Source organism: Melitaea cinxia, chromosome 14, assembly GCF_905220565.1.
Source record: "Melitaea cinxia chromosome 14, ilMelCinx1.1, whole genome shotgun sequence".
Taxonomy (NCBI): Eukaryota; Metazoa; Arthropoda; class Insecta; order Lepidoptera; family Nymphalidae; genus Melitaea; species Melitaea cinxia.
In genome coordinates, this window is record NC_059407.1 from 4438293 (window position 1) to 4461038 (window position 22746).

The window sequence follows — 22746 nt, forward strand, 5'->3', positions numbered from 1 at the left end:
GACATTCACTGGTAGACAGTTGATGTAATAAAGAGTAACTTAAGCTACTTTTACTTTAGAAATTTATTTATTTTACTACTCTGTGAACTGAACAATTACTTTTTTATTCAATTCTACGCGGATGAAGGCGCAAGCAGAGCTAGTATATAATAAGCACACATTGATAAAAGCTGAAAAAAATAATATTTTCTATATAAACATGTTTATATAAAAGTCTGCATTCTCGTTCTGAAGATTTTCCAATAAACGTATGATAAACAGTTGATTACGGCGGACGATCTCTCTCGAGATCTGTCTGCGTTTCTTTAATTTAAAATGCAAATGCGAGACGTACGAATGCTGACTAGATACGCATTATTCCGTCTCCTTATTTAAATAAATTCCCATATTGAGAAGTGGGACAAAACTGTGACGTTTAGTCTCTTACAAAGAAATTTGAGTCGAGAACAATTGCAATGTCAGTGATACCCCGATACGGCAAATTTTATTGGCACATTCCGAAATTCTTGTCTTTTGTTTTTGAAGGAATTGCTGTAGGTTGAACCTTTTTTTGTCATTACATGGGAACCGAGACATTTGATGTATTTTCTTCAAAATTTTTGTAATATATAATACTATATAGAAATTACAAAGGGGTGTTTGTGTATATAAATCGTTTAGTATATTTCTTTTGCCTTCCTCTGAAAAGCAAGTGGTTGTGTCTTTAAATATAATAAATATGAAGAATGGTTAGACTTTAAGAGAGACAAAGGTTAAAATCATTTATTTTTTTTATCTTTTGTCGAACTATTTGTAGTCGATACGAAAATATTTATACATATTTCGTTTGTCTTTTGTGTGTTTGTGTTGTAAAGTAGTACTCCTGCGGATTGGTCTACATCTACAATAAGTAACGACTATTATCAGGAATCTACAAGACTGACAAATAATATTTGTACCAACACAAATATTCATCTTCAGCGGGAATCTAACCTGCAAACGCCGGTTTTTGGGCATGCATGCACCACTAGACCAGAGCGGTGTCAGTATTATATATGTTATTATTAATATTTATACATATAACAATAACAGTGTATTATTAAACGAGTAATGTCTGCGACCTTGGTTATAGGGTCACTGCTTTATGACCGTCCCATGAGAATTCTTTCATTTTCGGAGATATAATGTTTCCATATAGTTGGACGAGGGTATGAGCTGACACTATGCCGAATTTCATTAAATATTATCTTTTGACGCGAAAAATAGGTACTAAATAAATCATTATAATTATGTTTTAGTTTATTTTGCGTAAATACAATCTACGATATTAAAAGATGTATTAATAGTTTTTCTTTAAAATATCTACAGTTTTTATTTCTATTGAAAATATACCTATGATATAAATTTAAAACCCTTTCTTATAAATTTGTTATTAATAAAACCCCTCGACACGAAAATTGCACGATCAGATCATAGTCATGGTGAAGTTGGCAGTGGGCAGCAGCTGCCAACGAATCGACCAATTTTAGACCTGATTTTCTATTAATGATATACTCGTATCTACAAGATATGACTGAGGCTCTCTTTTCTATTTATATAGATCTCAGTAATGAAAAATTATTAGTAAGAGGTTTGGTTGGTTTTATCCGGAACAATAACGATATAATATAAATTAAACTATGTGTCATGGGACACCAGATAGGAACGAAGAAATTTGTCATAAAATATTAATTTCAAGTTCTATTCGAGGTATAAAGAAAATAATTATTCGGGTATACATTTTTTTTTATTTATGATTTTTTATTGATAAAAATTAAAAATGAAAAACTACTTTACAAAATTATCTTAACACCCTTTTTATTTACAATGATTTATAAAAATATATTATAATTATCGAATGATATAATAATAATATCATACTGCAATAATAATAAAAGTCTTCACTAGACTATACACGCCACGTTGGCGCAACGGTTACAGCCATGGATTGTACTCGTTGCGCTGGCGGTTGCGGGTTTGATCCCCGCACATTACAAACATTTGTATTGGCCATACAGGTGTTTGCCGTGGTCTGGGTGTTTGTGCAGTCCTTGTGGGTCTCCCCACCGTGCCTCGGAGAGCACGTTAAGCCGTCGGTCCCGGTTGTTATCATGTACACCTGATAGCGATCGTTACTCATAGTAGGGAATATATCCGCCAACCCGCATTGGAGCAGCGTGGTGGATTAAGCTCTGATCCTTCTCCTACATGGGGAAAGAGGCCTATGCCCAGTAGTGAGATATTACAGGCTGAAGCGTAAGCGTAAGACTATACATAAGACACTATACTGCTATCATATATGACTATTCATAAGAATCTTACACTTTTATTTGACGTTTAATTTCAGATGATCTAGTCCGGAGATGGAGTGATCACCGCAAAACATCTTTTTACGAGGGCTTCGGAGAAATGGACTAAGTATAGTAAATTTCTAAATTATTATATTAACAAACAAAAAACGTTAAAAGATAGTTAACGGCTACCGCATGTGTGTACAAATTTTCAAATTTATAAATTTAAACTTCTATTGGGCATCCTAACTGTATGTAACCCCTAAGTAGTTAGCATTATGTAATGTAAACATTTTTACAGATAATAAGTACCTACGTAGCGGTTGACTTTTAACGAAGCCTATTTGTATAAAGTGCGTGTATATTTTCCTTATAATCATTTAAAAATTTGCAATAACAAGCAGGGGACGGAGAATTTTTCAATTTTATGATAATTTCCAAGAACAAGCAAAATAACAGAAATGTATTAGTAGAAAGGTTTTGATGACTTTTGATTTATTATGATATTATTTATTTTGATATAACCGTGTTCAAATAACTACACGTTACATAACATAGTAATTAATCAGTTAATTGTTATTACTGACAAGATGACTGATCATGTAAATGACATAAATTAAACTAAACTTGTCGAAAGTACAAATACGCTGATGCAAATAATAATTAACGTGAAAATGTAATCTTCGGTAATAACGTGGTTGATGTCAGATTGTGTATCGTTACACATAGGTATATGTCAAACTAGTTAATACACATGTGTATTTTGACTGCTTCGCTTATTGTATGAGTGTACAAAACTAGTTACTTCATAGGGGTGTCATGATAAAACCTGTATCAGATTTTAAGTTAAAATTCTGAAACTATAACTGTGCTAAACCCGTATCCTGTTTTATGTGATAGAATTTGCGGGCTACGAAACCAACATACTAACAGACAAATATTTTTTTTAAATAGTTATTTCGAATATTACTGCTTTTATAACCACCCATTTAATTAGTTAAATACTAAGTAATTATACTTTTAGAGATTTCATGTTATTCGATTTTCCTAATTAGCTTTCGTGTACAGACAACAGCCGGTTAAAATTTATTTATATGTATAGATGCCATTATCGACATCTAGCTAGCGACCAAACCGCAAACAAGCGTTATTAATTCAGTGACTTATAGTATTGTATGTTGTTTTGTGAATACAAAGCGATGTAATTCCCTCTTTAAATAAATTAATATGTTTAAATATAAGTATTTAAGCGAATATAGTGGTGGTTTAATGAATAATTTAGTTTGTATACTGTAATTTTATTATATATGGATGGATATTATTTTATTATATATAGTAGAACTTAAACATCATTATCATCATTACAGCCTATACAGTCCACTGCTGGACATAGGCCTCCACAAGTTTACGCCAAAAATAACGTGAACTCATGTGTTTTGCCCATAGTCACCACGCTGGGTAGGCGGGTTGGTGACCGCAGTACTGGCTTTGTCGCACCGAAGACGCTGCTGCCCGTCTTCGGCCTGTGTATTTCAAAGCCAGCAGTTGGATGGTTATCCCGCCATCGGTCGGCTTCTTAAGTTCCAAGGTGGTTGTGGAACCTTGTTATCCCTTAGTCGCCTCTTACGACACCCACGGGAAGAGAGGGGGTGGCTAAATTCTTAAGAACTTAAACAATTCAGATTTTAAGACTAAATTTGGATTTATATTTTAATGAATTGAAATCAACTGAAATAAAGTTCTCAAAAGCTAAACGAAGGTCTTATATTTAGACTGAAGGGTAGGATTTGAAACTGCTAATCCATTGCAGGCTTAAGAATAATTCGAGAAAGGCGAACAATGATGATTTTTAATATTGTATAATCGTATAAATATGTAAATTGTAATATCTTAAAATCTTGAGTCAATGTGAAACCACCACTAGATTCGGAATGTATATTCTGATAAGAAAAACCAGCATTAAGTTAAAAAGCTACTCTATTCAAGATTTTAGACTTACTTGTTTTTAAGCATACATTTTCAGTTGAGTGTTTTCTCGTGACGTGACGTTATCGCTTACAGCGATCTCTTCCAAGCTACCTTTATTAAGATGGACGTGGCAATGGCGAGAAAATTGCTAAAACAAAAATGTTGTATCACTAAGAATTTAATTCTATGCATTTAGTCTAATTTTTTTAAATATCTTTATTAGGGACTTTTATACAAATGTACATGACAGTCTTATACTATACTAATCCTATACTAAAACTAACAATTTTAATATTTTTAAATAAACTAAATATAATACTAAATTATTACTAAATTTTAATTTAATACTACTGAATACAAACTCTAGTATAGATTTGACACATTGGGATGTTGGTTCAGACAAAGTCTGATTGAACAAGCCAACTTCCAAATAGTCTAATTTTATTTTAAACAAAATATAGGTACCTAAATGAAGTAATGAAAGGTGAGAAAAATGTTGCAATTATATACTTATAATTTATAATTATAATGTAAAAAAACCTTTTGAATAATAATAAATTAAATATCTAACATGTACGTTTTACCTCAATTCCATTCTTGTTCATTATTTTTCAAAAATCGTCTTTTAATTTTTTTTTCTTACAACTGTGGTAAAAAAATGTACGTAAATAAACACCTTATTTAAATATGTTTTAATTAATTTATTGACTCCTAACATCTCTACTAAGAATAATTAAACTCGACGACTTTAATTAAAGTTTATGACACGTTGCTTATTGCTTCTCATCTAAATTTTCTTTTTTATTTGAAAAACATGGAATATGTTTTTACGGTAGGTATATTACGATTTACGATGCCATTTCATATACTATATACAGTATTTTTATGTATATAACACAATGATCAATTAAGGTTGTGTATTTTATTTAAAATTGTTAAAAAATAGAGAAAATTTTAAATCATTGATAGAGTAAAACATTATAGTAATTCTACGATACAGCATGCTGGGCTTAAGCTTCTTTCTCTATGTAGAAGGACTAAAGTTAATTAATTATAGTAAGGATAACAAATTAAATTAATATTTTATAAATATGTGACATGACGACGCGTTGGCGCAACGGTTACTGCACTGGTTTGTGACTGTTGCGCTGGCGGTCGCGGATTCAATCCCCGCACACGACAAACAATTTTATTGGCCATACAGAGGTCTGGGTGTTTGTGCAGTCCTTGTGGGTATCCCCACCGTGCCTCGGAGAGGACGTTAAGCCGTCGGTCCCGGTTGTCATTATGTACACCTAATAGCGACCGTTACTCATACTAGGGAATATATCTGCCAACCCGCATCGGAGCAGCGTGGTGGATTAAGCTCTGATCCTACTTCTACCTGGGGAAAGAGGCCCAGCAGTGGGCAGGGGCTTTGAATATGTAAGGAATATACAATACCTATATTTAAATATAAAGAAACATCTACATTTGTATTTGTAAATTACACGTTATAATATATTTAAGTTCGTAGCGCTTAGGTAGGCGAGCCGTGTCTATTGAAACGATGCAAATTTACAATAGCTCGTATTTTGCTCGTCCTCAATACACTTTGCGGCAACTTTCACAGCCTCATAGCCTCGTTAGCGCTAAATATTAGTTTCAGTAAGCTGATACACGCGTCTGCTTTAATATTGTGTATTTTTATCTTCTTTATAGGAACGTTGTTTGAGGTTAATGTTTAAATGCGTTACAATGACGACTATAATCTATAAAAATATTATCAAGAGGAATGATTTGTAATTTTCTATGATCACAATGAGTAAGCAAAGAAAATAACAGGACTTATTTTAAAAATCTTTAAACAGAATAAAGCTACGTTATCACCGAGCTACATTTGCTACACGTATATTTTAACCGAAAAAAACGTGACAGCTAAAATCATGTAATTCATTAAAAAATATATGAAATAAAATTCTTTAAAGTGAATATTATAACAGTGGACTTTGCTTGTTCTAATTTAAGAAAGAGTACGTAACGCTTAAAATTAGTCACACTAAATAATACCACTGAGAAATAGCAAGAACTAATAATACTCTGACACACGAGTCAGGGATTATAAGTCTAGGTCTAGGATAACGTATGCGCTTAGGTAACCGGATGATGTGAGATCGGTGTGACGGCACAAACTCGCAGTAGTTAGTACTTTGTGCCCAACTCGATACGTGTTTGCAAAACTTCCACTGCTTGTTGCCAGTTTACGTTTAACACTATGAAATACACAATTATCTTGTAGAATTTCTATTGTTTTTAGCAACTAATACCTACTACCGTAAATTCTGATTGTCTTTTAGGCTTATGTGTGTATGTAATGCTGTCTTTATGTGTCCATAACAAGATTAGTAGTTTTCCAAAATATTTGTAGTTAATTATTGTAACAACAGTACTTGTTATTGGTACAATCTAATATATAAAATTCTCGTGTCGCGGTGTTTGTAGTTAAACTCCTCCGAAAAGGCTTGACCGATTCTCATGAAATTTTGTGTGCATATTGGGTAGGTCTGAGAATCGAACAACATCTATTTTTCATCCCCCTAAATCATCCAATAATCATCATCAAAAAATAATCATCCCCCACCCCTAATTTTTTTTTATTTTTTAAATATTTTTTTTTATTTTTTAAATATTTTTTTTTTATTTTACTATGATTTGGCGTTGAAAAATACATACAACCCTAAATTTTCACCCTTCTACCACCAACCCCTATTTTTAAATAGCGTTTAGCGGCAAGACAACGTTTGCCGAGTCAGCTAGTAATTCATACAATTTTATACTAAGTGGCTTTTGATAATTTTTAATAATAGTTGCAATTTATTTACACATACAAATATTACTCGCTTTTACGTTTGACTAGCCCGTTGGTGCAGATTGCAGTAAATCTCCATTGTGTTCCGAGGGCTGTAGATTTTATCCCCATCCGGAGCCTAGCAAGAATATAAGTTCTTATTTATATTTATCAAAAAAAAAAAATGGCTACATCAGTCAGCTATTATCTACATACATTAGGGCACTACATAGGCGTTGAGTTTTCTATCTTAGGAACGGACGACCGCTTGTGTATGTTAAAGTATTTGTTAATTCTATGTCATGATTTAATATAAAACGCCCGTTGCAGTCACCCGCGTCCGTATTTCATCACTTTTTAACCGACTTCCAAAAAAGGAGGAGGTTCTCAATTCGACTGTATTTTTTTTTTTTTTTTTTTTTTTTTTATGTATGTTACATCAGAACTTTTGACCGGGTAGACCGATTTCGACAAATTTTGTTTTAATCGAAAGGTTTTGTGTGCCAATTGGTCCCATTTAAATTTATTTGAGATCTAACAACTTTTCGAGTTATATCTAATAATGCGTTTTTACTTGACGCTTTTTTCGTTGACCTACGTTGTATTATACCACATAACTTTCTACTGGATGTACCGATTTTGATAATCCTTTTTTTGTTGGAAAGGGGATATCCTTAGTTTGGTACCATGATAAGGAAACTAGGATCTGATGATGGGATCCTAGACAAATCGAGGGAAACTCTCGAAAATCCGCAATAACTTTTTACTGGGTGTACCGATTTTGATAATTTTTAATTTAATCGAAAGCTGATGTTTATCACATGGTTACATACAAATTTTATCGAGATCTGATAACTACTTTTTGAGTAATCTTTGATAACGCGTAGTTCCTTGACTATTTTTTCGTCGACCTACGTTGTATTATACCGGATAACTTTCTACTGGATGTACCGATTTTGATAATTCTTTTTTTTTGTTGGAAAGGAGATATCCTTAGTTTAGTACCATGATAAGGAAACCAGGATCTGATGATGGAATCCTAGAGAAAACGAGGGAAACTCTCAAAAATTCGCAATAACTTTTCACTGGGTATACCGATTTTGATAATTTTTAATTTAATCGAAAGCTGATGTTTATCATGTGGTCACATATAAATTTTATCGAGATCTGATAACTACTTTTTGAGTAATCTTTGATAACGCGTAGTTACTTGAATACTTTTTCGTCGATCTACGTTACTCGTCGATGTAATTGAAGTCGGTTTTTTTTTTCGTTTGCGAGCAAACACAATTATTTATTAGCTAAACTCAAGGTAGGCCTCTGTCATCGACATAAAATATTCCGTCACTTAGGTTAAAAATATGTCAAATAATCCTTAAAGAAATTAATCTAAGGAATTCTGTCTTTTTCTGTAAAATTTTACGGTCGATGATGAATTACTCGACATTTGTTATGCAACTAGCAGAGTGACTATTCGGGCAGCTAGGTAAGCAGCTAGTAAGCTAGCTAATCGAGCAACCATAATACCAAACTGTTGAGAAAGCAACCCAGTAACTTTTTAAGCAACCAGTCTAGCCACTAGTCGGATAATTAATCGAACAGCTCTTGCAACCAGTATATAATGTGTGTAAATAATGTAACAATTATTTCAGTAAATATTTGGAAGACTAGTAGAACAATTAATTTTGAAACCTATCCTAAAATGATACCAACTCTTCGAGTCAATATAATGTAATAATTTGTATAAGTTTCGTAAACATACTTTCATTTCGACTTAAAAATTCATCAATCCGTAACCAATTGAGAAACTATTTGATGAAGTATTCGAACTAATCATGGAAGTACATGTCTTGCAGACTGGTTGAGCCTTTAATGAACAATTAATTTAGCGTCAGGTCTAGTTGGTGATAGACGTGTCGAGCAATCAACCGAGTGTCCCGACTAAATGAGCATTTTGTATAGTAGAAAGTTGAGCAAGGAATTTGGAAAACAATTATCAAGCATCAAGTCACATGAAAGTTAGATTATTAGCTAAACTAATTACTATAGATTGTGTCACTAGTCATTGACCAATTTATTCGAATGGCTTTAGAACTACTTGCGAAAGTAGTAGCTAAAAGTAGGAAAATTACATATAACACATTTTACAAAGTTAGTCATTTATTTTCTTATGGGATTTCCAAATGAACTGGTCTATAATTATATTCTATTCCCCAGGTACAATACAAGCACACTGCGGTATGTCGTTAATAAAAAGTACATGACCGAGCTCACGCATATTTTGTAATTAGTGACAAGTTTCGGTAGTCGCTTATTATAATTTATTCTATAGAGACATGTATGTAGTCGAAAAGAATAATGACGTCATTTTCATGCAGGTAATATATCCACTTTTATCTTTAGGTTGAGATGAATAACCGTTTAATTTAAATCCGTACCTTTAGTTGTTAAAAAGTCATTTTTTGGCATAATAAGTATTTCTTATGAATTGCAAAATGATATATTTTTTCTTAATAGCGTATATCATCATTTATAAAATAACTTAATTATTAATTCTAATTATGAACGTAAAATATATTTTAATATTGTAGTAATTTTCTAACAGACTAAAAAGCTTCTAAATGATAAAACTTTGATTACTAAAATCTAGAGAACACATTAAGTAACATTTCACTATGAGAATGTTATTCACATACGTGCAGAAATACCGCATTGGATTTTTTTTTTTTTTTTTGTAAAAATTACAGACTTTTTGTTTAAAACTGGTACGAGAATATTTCGTATATATTCCTTTTCCAGTAATTTATGAATGCCACGTCAAAAAAGGCCCTCTTTTGAAACGGATCAGTAATCAAGCCATTTTTGCAAGAACTGAATCATTTTCAGCGAGTTAATAGCTTTGATGGTATCAAGCTCCTTGTTCATGATCAGTGTACGTCTTTTTATGGTCTCTACGATTTACCGATCTTTCTTAAAATCATGCACATATATATATGCAATAACCTACATAAAAAATGAATAGCTAAACGTGTTTGCAAAGTGTAAAACTCGAGAATGGCAGGACCAATTAGTAGTAGGATTTTACGGAACAACCGGCTATGAAAATTGTGTAAGAATATTTCAGAAAAAGTAACAATCGTTTAAGATGTATGCATTTGACATTTCGAAAGACAGGGCGATGTCTGTCGAGTCAGTTTATGAGAAATAAATTCGTTTTTATTTATCATACGAACGCTTTTTTTTCTTTTATGTAATCGACCCTCATCAATCACATTTCTAAATACGATACTCTGTGCTTGAAGAATAATATGTTTGTTTTTCGTTTGTAAGATTAAGAACTTTCCTCGGTTGCCTTACATTTCCTCGTTATACCAATTCTTCTTCAAACAAGTCCTGAAACTAATATATCATCAAAGAAACAGACGAATCCTTTTAATCCTTGTAAAGTATAATCCACAGAATTATGTCACAAATTTCAAACAACTTTAATCCAAACTTTAATCTGTTGAATGTTAATTTTGTAATTATTAATTATCTAAGAAAATGAACAATTGCTATATATAAAAAAAAAAAAAAAAAAAATTACTAAAACAACTTCGAAGAAGAATAATTCGAATATATCTATCACACTAGGACATCTGGATGAAAGTCTAAAACCTACATTAAAGACTCATATTTCGTCCACATTCATTAAATTGAAAAAAAAAAGTATATCGTATGAACTCTTGACCGAATTTCTTGTGCAATATAAAAAGCATATAAAATCGGAGCGCATTCAATGTATTCACATTCAAAATCAATGAATATCTTGCTATTTTTATTTATAAAATAAGTTTTGTCCCGTGGTTTCACCTGCGTTAATATGAGGAAGAAACATACCTACTAAAATATTACATAGCCTTCTTCGGCGATTCGACTATCCAACACAAAAATGAGTTCTTAATTCGAAACAGTAACTGACTATGGCTACAACCAAAACCACAAATAATAGAAGTCTCAAATTTGGAGAGGATATTAATTTTAAGAGAGATTTTTCGATGATCTCAAATACGGACTGAATTTTTTTTGACCAATTGTTAATATTAATTTGAAATTATTAAAATCTTCTCTTACGTTAAGGATTTGTCTCTTTAGTATCATGATTGTGTTTTCTCGCAAACGAAAAAAAAATAAACCGACTTCAATTACATCGACAAGTAATACAACATTGGTAGACGAAAATAAGAAATATATTCAAGTATATCCGCGTTATCAAGAGATTATACCAAAAATAAGTAATCAGATCTTGATAGAATTTAAATAGGACTACAAGACAAGCATCAGCTTAATGTAACTCGATAAGTACTTCAATACCTGATATTCGAAAAGTACTTGTTAAATCGCATCATCATCATCATCATTACAGCCTATATAGTCCACTGCTGGACATCGGCCTACACAAGTTAACGCCAAAAATAACGTGAACTCATGTGTTTTGCCCATAGCCACCACGCTGGGCAGGCGGGCTGGTGACCGCAGTACTGGCTTTGTCGCACCGTCGGCTTGTTAAATCGCAATTAAGGTTAAATGGGATCACATGACACGAAATGAAAAAAAATCATCGAAATCGGACCACCCAGTCAAAAGTTCTGATGTAACATACATAAAAAATACCATCGTATTGAGAACCTCCTCCTTTTTTTTGGAAGTCGGTTAAAAATTACTTGTATTTATTTTAGTATAAAGCTGTTTATGAGAATATTCAAGAAAGTGTTTTATTTATGTAACATTAGGAAACCATTAAAACTTCCATGCGAACCAAGTCGCGAGTAACAGGTTGTCAATAGTTCTTAAGATTCACAGAACGATCTCGTCAGAGGTTTATGGGTCTAGAAATAGAAGTGACTGGGATATATAATCTCGCATTCTTCACTTCATATAAAAAATAACAAATTATGCTTGTACTCCTACCTACCAAGTAAATTTCCGTTACTCAGATATGGTTGTTTCAGTGTTTAGGAACCGTTTTGGATTTATTTAATGGAATTTCTATAAGTACATTATTTTTTGAGGCGATGAATTCATTTTAAGTTATATGAGGTATGGCATAGCAGGAAATTTCTTGCTCAAAATATCCATATATTCCGACTGGGGTATTACCTCGACCTTACAAAAGATCACAGCTAAATAATACTGTTTACAAGCAGTGTTGTGTTCTTGTTGGTAGGGTGACCAGAGCTTCTGGGGGAATAGGGGAAAGGGTTGGCAACGCGCTTGCGATGCTTCTGGTGTTGCAGACGCCTATAAGCTGCGGTAATCGCTTGTCATCGGATGAGCCGTACGCTTTTTTGCCGACCTAGTTGTATATAGGTATATATATTAACAAAATACAATTTTAGTTACAAAATAAGTAAACAAATTCACGATCCAACCTGTAATATCCCACTGCTGGGCTTCCATTTTTCTCCATGTAGGAGCAGAGTCGGAGCTTAATATACCATGCTGCTCCACTGAAGTTTGGTGGATATGTTCCCTACTATGAATAACGATTGCTATCAGGTGTATAGGATAACAATCAGAAACGACAGCTTAACGTGTTCTCCTAGGCATAGTGGGGAGACCCATAAGGACAGATATTCAAACCGGAAAGGAATATTTGTACAAATATAATAATCGCGGACATCGAACCCGTAAACCGTCGTTGTTTTAGGCGACTACTTTTAGGCACTACTACACCGAGTAATATTGTAAATTTAGTTTTACAATTGAAAAAAAAAAACTACAGATATTAAAACAGAATAAGACAAAATATTGACATATTAAAAAAAAAAACATAGATACTCCGCCACTTCTAAAAGAATAATTTTCCTTGTACTTCAGTTAGTGAGGTGGGAGTATTAGGGCAAGGAGTTGTTTATCCCAAATGAATGTTGTTTTTACTGCACTTGAAAGTATCCAATCTTCGTTGCAATCGTGCGCTCTGAATTTGCTTTAAAGATAACCTCGCAAAGACTTAAAAATAAGTTAGGTATTGTTTTAATTTTTTATATACACAATTATGTGCTTACAAATATTCTAATTAGACATATTTGCTATTATTATTTTGTAATCATTTAGGAATCCATACGCATTTAAATATGAAGACTGTGTTTTTATATCGAAACGAGTTTTTATTAAAATCAACTGAGTTTAACGTAAATTAATACTTCCGAAGACAACTACATTTTTAACTTTCGTAAGATGTAAGTGTTAGCCATCTTATATAGTTTCATATAATTATAAAATAATGCATATTTGTGGACTAATTGTTTCCTTTACAATGTTTTTATTTGTTTTATTTACGTTAACTCATATAGCGATGATATCTAACCTTTTCAAATGAAAAAGGTGATTAAGGACACAGCTATAACTGTATTGTGAACTCACTGTGTACTGTTAAAATAGAGATTTTGTTTATTTATAATACTTAAACGTTGACAATACTTAAATGATTTTAGCTTTTTTTTCGATTATTCATTGCAATGGTTGTGACTGTAGTGAAATATATATCTATCTATCTATAATCCTCTTTATTAGATGCTTAAAGTATTATGTTATAATTATAATTTCTTTAGAATTTTTTTGTTTAAAATAAATCGGGCTTAAAAGTCATTATTAGCTCTTAGACTTGCTAAAAGTTGTTTTTTTTTTCTGTCGCTACTATATTATTAGTTAGTAAGTTAGTTAAAATATATATCTTCAAACAGAAAAATAGCGACTACAACCTGGAGTACAAAAGAATAAGTCAAAAAAGGACTACTCCTCTAAATATAGTACTTTATTTTTATTATATTTACTTAGAAATTTCAACCAACCGCTCTGGTGTAGTGGTGCGAGTAGTCATCTAAAACATCGACGGTTTGCGGGTTTCATTCCCAATCGGATTGGATAATTTTTTTGTGTGAATATTTCTTTTCGGTTTGGAAGTCTTTCCATGTGGGTCTCCGCATCGTGTTTTGGTGAGCACCTTAAGCCGTCGGTCCCGGTTGTTATCATAAGTACCTGATAGCGATCGTTACTCATAGCAGGGAACATGTACGTCGACACACAGTGGAGTAGCATGATCGGTTAAGCTCCAATCCTTCTACGTTTTCTTCTACATGGAGAAAGAGCCCTATGCCCAACAGTGAGATATTGCAGGCTCAAACCAAAATTTTATTTAATATTTTTTTTAATACATAGTTTGATGTAGTCTGTATAATTATATCGAACAAAAGTTTTAAACGCTTAAGGGAGCAGGCCGAGATTATTTACGCAGTCCTTATTCAAATATTTGAGTGAGGATAACGTACTGTCATATTGTTCTTTTTACGGTTAAAGGGGTATATCTTGACAACGAAGCTATAAAAGTTTTATTATCCGTAAAATTAAAACGGTAAATTACTTTCCATCAGGCCGCTGCTCACGTTACCTCTGTGAAGTTTAATTTAAATAAATAAGTGAAATGAGCCTAATTTTTGTATTATTTATAAATGTCTTACCATAAGCTCTGTTGTATTTCAAATAGGATGGTGAAATTATTTACGTAAAGCTTTGAGAATACAATTGGGTGTAATTTTCAAAGATTGTTTTGTAATAAACTTTTAATATCATACAATATTTCAATACGGTTTTTTTTGTGTTTTAAAGACTAAGAATTGACAATATGCAAACATTTTTATTTGGAGCACAAATACATCTGCATATTTTTGCAAAATTTATTAATTTTAAAACGCATTACATTTGTTGTAACCGAATATTATTGTAATATTTTCGATTTTTTATATTACCGTACAAAAATGCACAATTCAACACAACTGTTACGCATATATGTGCAAAATTTAATACTGTTTTACTTATGTGCGCATTATTGAAAATGAGTACTCAGTTACCGAATTTTTATTAATACTCAAAACATGTCAAAATCGAAAGGGTTTTTACGCATGCATGTAACTTTATATACGGTTTTTACCCGTTCGACCCCGACCCGTGTTTGATCCCCCCACCTGAAAAGCATTTGTATAGGCCATACGGATGGCGTATGCCGTGGTCTGGGTGTTTGTGCAGTCTTTGTGGGTATTCCACCGTGCCTCGGAAGCAAGCCGTTTAAGCCGTCGGTCCCGGTTATTATCATATACACCTGATAGCGATCGTTACTCATGGTAGATTACATATATCCTCCAATACATACATCCGCCGACTCGCATTGGAGCAGCGTTGTGGATTTCGCTCTGATCCTTCTCTTACATGGGGAAAGAGGCCTATGCCCAGCAGGGGGATATTATAGGCTGAAGCGTAAAGCATTGCCTTTACGGTTACTTAACGTTAAAAAACATACATATACACAGAAACTAGCTTTTTTTAAATTAACCCTATATTTGTAGTTTATTTGTGTATACAAATACCGTATACCGTATAAAATTCTTAGAAATAAGAAAAGAGCTCTGTGATATTTCAGAGAGTCGTTTGCATTGTGCATCAATATGAAAACATTTCACGCTAAATTTTTCTTCGAGATAATTTTGCAATACCTTCTGATATATAAACTTACATAATGTTCTTATTCGAAGTTTCTGCAGGAATATTTATTTGATAGCTCCTTTGTAAGATCGTTTCTTTTTTTCATTAAAATGTAAATGTATTAAGATTTTGCTGGTATAACTATAAGTTTTAATTAATATTTGTAACCTATATTAACCCTTTATGTTGTTGTGATTCGTGTTTTTATTGTTTTGTTATTGTTACTGTTCTGTTACTTCGAGCTATAGATGTTTTATGGCTTACTTTATTCATTGCCTATAACCAGTCAGTGAAACGTAATAAACTGGGACTCAAATAATACACATTTGTTTAAACAAGCATATAAAAATTGATCCGTTTTATATTGTTGTTTTATTGATTGACTGATCTTTTCTAAAATATTTTACAAATACACTTAGTGGAAAATAATCAACCTACATATTATTCTATTATTTAACACAACAATACAATACATAGACATTATTGGACAATGATGACTAAAAATTGAAATTAAAGGAAATTAAAAAATTATGAAAATAAAAACCTTTTTTTTTAAATACGCAATTTGACTACAGACTTTGACAATCAACAAAAATATTATATGCGTGTCGTGTGAAATATATGGTAGTATGAGTAATGTTTTTTTATTGACTTAATATATTTTTTGAAGAAATCGCTTATCTAGCGATAAGGCCAGGCCGCCTTTGTGCATAATATTATTTTGTAAGTTTTATTTTTTAAGATACCTAGGTGTATATTAACTTGTATGCAAAATAAAGTATATTTCTTCTTCTTCTTCTTCTTTTGTTGCTATCTGTCAGAGTAATACATATATATATTATATATAAACACCTATATATATTATAAATATTGTTACGTTAATATCTTATGAACGAATTTCTTTATATTCTTTAATCGGACGTAACGTCTGCTTTTAGTTATTCTCTTAAGCCTAAGGTATATTAGGCACATTCGCCCAAGATACACTTAGATTAATTACTTAAGGTACATTTATTATTGAAGCTATACATTACTCGTTATTACAGAAAGTCTACGCAAAAATAAAAGTGGAACAAAAATAGACACGAAATAATGTAATGTAACGTAAAATTAGGGACGGAATCTCGAGTAATATAATAAAAAAGGTATACTTGTAAGTACAAAACGGCAGGTGATTCGAAAAATTAGCTTGATTGTGTGTGGGTAGTCAGTATGGAATGCCCTCTGGCCCGACCGCTGAGCTGACTGGAGGCGGCTGGATGAGGACTGTGGAGAACCAGGATGTTTGGCGCAAACTTGGGGAGGCCTATGTCCAGCAGTTGATTAGGATAAGCTGAAGCTTGTGGGCGATCCTTCAACAGTCAGATAATCAGTTTAGGTCTATTTAAATTTTACTTTAGTTTTGAATTTTCGTTACTAGACGCGTAGAAAAATAGTAAATGTGTCAATTAATCAGATCAATCACTCAAACATTTTAATAATTTTTTGCGCTCGACTCCTAATTGCGTTCCTTCAAATGGGAGGTTCTGTTGGTGTTATTGGTAACGTTCCACGAGAAAAAAAATTCTACCCCTTTTTTGAAGTAAAACTCCTTTACGCACTCTCCACTTACTCCCCAAGTCGCTGTACCAAGTACGCTGGTGAATGGGTGACGAGACCGTTACGAGAAGTGTGATCAGGCGAGGCGAACGAAAGTTGAAAGGGAGATATAAGTTAGTGAAGATAAAAAGAAAGAGAGTTACTTTTCGTAAGTTTTACTTCGGTCGTGAGGTTTAAAGCACACTCATTTTTTTTAAATTTTCTTTGCCTTAATATACGAGCTACTCTGGCAACGTACTTCTGCATAACCATCCAATGCTATTTCTTTAGCTCTAAAAACGTCGAAAAGTGAAGTATTAATACTAACTACCGCATACAACTAAAGAACTGCATATGGAAACGAATTATTTTTCTCGTAGAATGTTTTTTATTGTAAATTATTGTATTAGCAATACACACTCACGAAAGGTATCATGCGGATCATCCTATCAACGTAGCTCGTCTATTTAAACTCAGTCAAATTTAAAAATGAGCTTGGAATTGTTTTTTGTACGCGGAACGGTATTACACCAACAGAATTTGAAAGAACACAGCAGTCGAACACCTTATATATAGGTGGATAATATAAAGGTGTCATCAACCCGCCTGCCCAGCGTGGTGACTATGGGCAAAACACATGAGTTCACGTTATTTTTGACGTAATCTTGTGGAGGCCTATGTCGAGCAGTGGACTGTATAGGCTGTAATGATGAATATAAAGGTGTACATTACATTAGTGGCATTACGTTCGTTAATGTACATTACGTTAATTACAATATACATTATGGGGATAACTACATCTTTTATATATACTCACGTGGGACACAGATACATACACATTATATAAAGACACAAGCTGTGCGTTCATACACTTGGACGTTTACTTTGAAATTAGCACTAATTTACATTTTTATGTATTGATTTGGACCAAGTGTTTTTATTTTCCACCAACCTACTGCAAAGTTAGACCTAGATATATATATATATATATATATATACTAGCTGACCCGGCGAACTTCGTATCGCCTAACAGTGACTTTTAAGTATTATCACAAATCTTTTGTATGGGAGTATAGAAAAGTGTTGTCTTTAGACTTTTTCAGGAAATTTTAAATTTTTTTTAGAATTTTTCTCTCCGTAAAAACCATCCTCGTACTTCAAGGAATATTTAAAAAAAAGAATTAGCGAAATCGGTCCAACCGTTCTCGAGTTTTGCGCTTAGCAACACATTCAGCGACTCATTTTTATATTATATATATATATATATATATATATGAGAGAAAAAGATTCGTTTGTCCTGATGTGGAACATAGATTAGTTCAGTTAATTTTTATCATACCAAAACTATACTTACTGAAAGTATCTAGTTAATATAGAACGATAATATAATAGCACACATCAAATTTAAGTAAGCTTTTCCGAAATTACCAAAACTACAAATATATAAATACAATTCCTGCTAAAATATATTATCTCTTATAATTTTGCTTGTGTCATATATAACTAATTCAATAATAAATAAATCGCTTATAATCTTTTTTGTTTTAATTTGAAACTAGTTTATAACGAATTCAATAAAAATAAATCGTTTCGGATTAACCTGCTTTCATTCTATTAAATTAGTCAGTAAGGACAAATTTATATGTCAAGTAATAAATAAATACTCGAGGCTATTTATTGAGGTTTCAATCAAGCAGTCTCATATGAATTTGTAACCTTTATCTGAAACGGTGTAAGTTTCGCCAAGTTCAATAAATAACCGCGATTGGCTCGAAGCCATCGTCTTAGCGTACATCTGGGAACATCTGATTATCCTCTTGGTAAAGGCGTTCGGTTTTTACCTATCTCGCCGTTGATATGAAGGAAATTTTCCAGTGAGTTAAATATTTGAAGAATTTTTTTTTTGTTAATACTTTTGTTTGTGATCTTAGTTAGGTTAAAACTTAAATGTAGGCTGTCAAAAATACAGTGTTTATTTATTATTATTTAATGTATTTTGTTCGGTCAATTACCGAGCATTTAGGTGTTACTCAGTAAATCAACGTCGCATATGCATGGCGCCGCACTAAATAAATTAGGCCAACGCCGTGCATGTTCAGTGCATATTTCACCGTGTCTATTATCGGGTGCGCTCATTAACATTCATTAACGTTAATAATATTTAAATCTAATAAACATTTATAGTTCTTTCTAATTTTAACATTAAAACACAAAACATTTCGCTAAGGCTCAGGCACTCTACATATACAGAGTGGAGATGACAATACGACAAAAATTGATAACACAGGTAATACTAGTTTATAGGAGTATTTCAAAACCATCAAAAAAGTTCTAACGTCAAAATTAAAAAAATGATTTTTTCAAACAAACTAAATAAGAAAAATATAATGAAATTATACTACAACATGTGTGACTATAGGTTCACTGACCTGTTATGACGCGCGGTGACACAACGAACTACTACGAACTAGGTACGTTGGTTTGTTTGGTCGGTCCATAGATCAAGTAAAAAAAGGTAGATAATGCGCGGCCTTTGTTGTTAGTGAAGCCACAAAACTCGGCTCCTTCAAGTAAAGACACGCGCTCATGCACACATATGCATCAAACTACGCTCATTTTCGTCAGTATCTCACGGAGCCTCGTACAGTAACTTTGCCTTCAAAATGCCGTTCTTATGTAATTAAATGGTGCAAAAACAATACCAAAGTGAATAAAAAGTCTGAAGAAATATCGTTTCACACGTAAGTACATACAAAACTTTATATTTCCTGTTATTCCAAAATAATATTGAGGTTATTCGGAACTTATTATTTCGATGTCCCGAAATGACGTACCGAGGGAGTGCTACCAGTAATTTTTATTTTCATTAGCCCAAAATGCGGGTAAGTAAATTGTAGGTAATCATAGAAAAATAATTAAGTAGAAAGTGGACAACATTATTGTTTTTTTTTTTTTATCGTGTGATTTTTATGTTTTTCTTAAATTGAAGTCAAGTTAAATATGAATTTTTAACTCGTTTGTTTCTGTTTAAATTTGTGAATTAACTACTCATATTTTACTACTAAATATCATGGTTTTAGGTTTCCAACGAATATTTTAATAGGAGATGAATGGGTAGCTGCTTTACGACTAGCCGAAATGAACTACAACGACAGCCGTAGCCGTTTATCTAGTTGGTTTGTTCAAACCATTTTGATAAAGCTAACATGTACGGTACAAAACGTGGACTTCGCAGAGTACCATCAAGTACATACTGCTACTTACTACTACGTATTTTAATGTTATATTTTTTGTTCTAGGACCTACCGGATGAGTCTAAATCAGTCGTTAACCAAGATTCAATCTTTGATACACCTAGAAAACATAAACTAAGAGAAAAGTTAAAAAAACAGGAACTTAATTTAAAAAAAGAATGTAAAAATAAAATCAATTTATTACAGCAAAGAGTTAGACGTCTTTAAAGCAGGAACTTGCCCCTCAGAGGAATCATCAATTACTTAAAAACGCAAGTTTTCATTGACACAGATTTCTATAATTAAATAAATCAAAACACGGCTACAATAGATTTATGTAACAATTTGAATCGAAAAAAGGAGTAAATATATTTAAAACTACAAACAGGTTTTTATTTCCACATACCCATTTTACCTATATTAAATTAATTGTTTAATAAAAATTTTAGGGACTTTTTTTAAAAAGTGTCAACACTTCACTCACTCACACATCTTTAAAAAAGTGGCTTCACTTTTCTGTTCTAGGTGCGTTATCTATTTTTTTTTTACTTTATCTATGGGTCGGTCATTGTAGGTTACTAAATTTTTAAATTCTATCTAAAATAATTATCTTCTTATAATTTAATTCATTAATTTTGACATGATGTCGCCATTAGTGGCCATATTTTTTAATTTATTAAAAGGTCTAATAATTCTATTTTTTAACTCATCAACTGTATTTACGTCTGTTGAGTACAAGTCGTTTGTTACAAGACTTCACAGAAAATGCGGGATTAAGCATTGATCTTCCCGTATCCTCTGAAAAGCATTTGAAATAGTTCGGCCATCGGTTGGACAAATACGGGTGTTCCCATATCTCTCCCGGTACTTCTGTATTGCTAAATTAGCCTTACCGTGGCATTCTCCGTAAACAAAAATCATGTACTCCGAAGCTGTGTAATTATAACGTGGCATTGTAAATAAAATAAAAACTATTTTTACTCATGTACGATCGCTAGACTAAAATCATACGCAAAATGTACGATTTTTATATTCCTATTACCTGGAAGCATTTCATAATTAAAGAAACAACATTCACCGGCAAGCTTGAATTTCGTTAAGTTCCCTTACTTGAATGAACCTACCACTTTTATATGAATGAGGACTCTTTGAAAAATCATATAAAGGCTGTATTTGTTTGCTTTCTAATGAAACTTATAATTTATCTTGTGGTAATAATTGCGACTTAAAAAAAAATACATTTTGAAATAAAAAACAATTTGAAAATTATAAAACACTGGCTCAATTTGCTTTAAATTTGTTATGTTTTCCCCATTACAGTGCAATCTGTAATGTGAACGAGAATTCAGCGAAGTTAATTTAATCAGAACAAAACTTAGAAACAGTTTATCCAATGATACCCTTAAGGGCACATTATTAGCCTAGCAATTAATAAGAAGAAATGAAAATGATACGAATTTTAAGCCAACAAATTCTTTTGTTAAAAAATATGACCACAGAAAATTTTGTATGAGTGTGACAAATTTTTCTAGCAGCCCTGGCACAGCCAGTTGTCCTTTACACCGTTAGACGTTCTCAGGGTCATTGCAACACACGTGCCACGTTGATTGTTTTTTTCAGCTGTTGCAAGATTTAATATTTTAATGTAATAACGTGGTATTTTATTATTAATAATTGTTGTTATTGTTATTTGTTGTCTTTGTCGCATTTGTTGAACTGCTCGAGCAAGTTTCGCGAATATTTTGATCTTGAAATAAATATAGTCAATGAAATACTTAAATTTATTAAATATTGTTGATATGCCATGTGTGCTCCCCGTGATATTACCTACTTGCAAAAACTATGTTAGATTCAGAATTTAGATTTTCAGAATTTAAAATTTAAGCATTAAAAGAAACAATAAATTTTTAAAAAACAAACAATTATAAAAAGAAAATTATTAGAATCATACTGAATATTAAAACTATTTAACAAATGTTTTTAATATGTCTTAACACAACACTGACCTACCAAAATAGATAACAATTTTGCACGTTTTTAAATTACGCGTACGCGTAATATTATGTTTGTACCGATCGCGCTCAAAGGGTCGTTAACCTGCGGGTGACCGTTTATTAATGTTATACAACACGTAGTAATTTTAAAAAATGAAAAATCATATTTTTTGACTAAACTACTGGATGTATTTTATTGATTTTTTGTATGTGGGCTTGGAATATCATTACATATACGATGTCAAAGTTATTGTCGTATTGTCATCCCCACCCTGTATAATATACCACTTGGTGCAAACTTTATGATCAGTTATGTAATA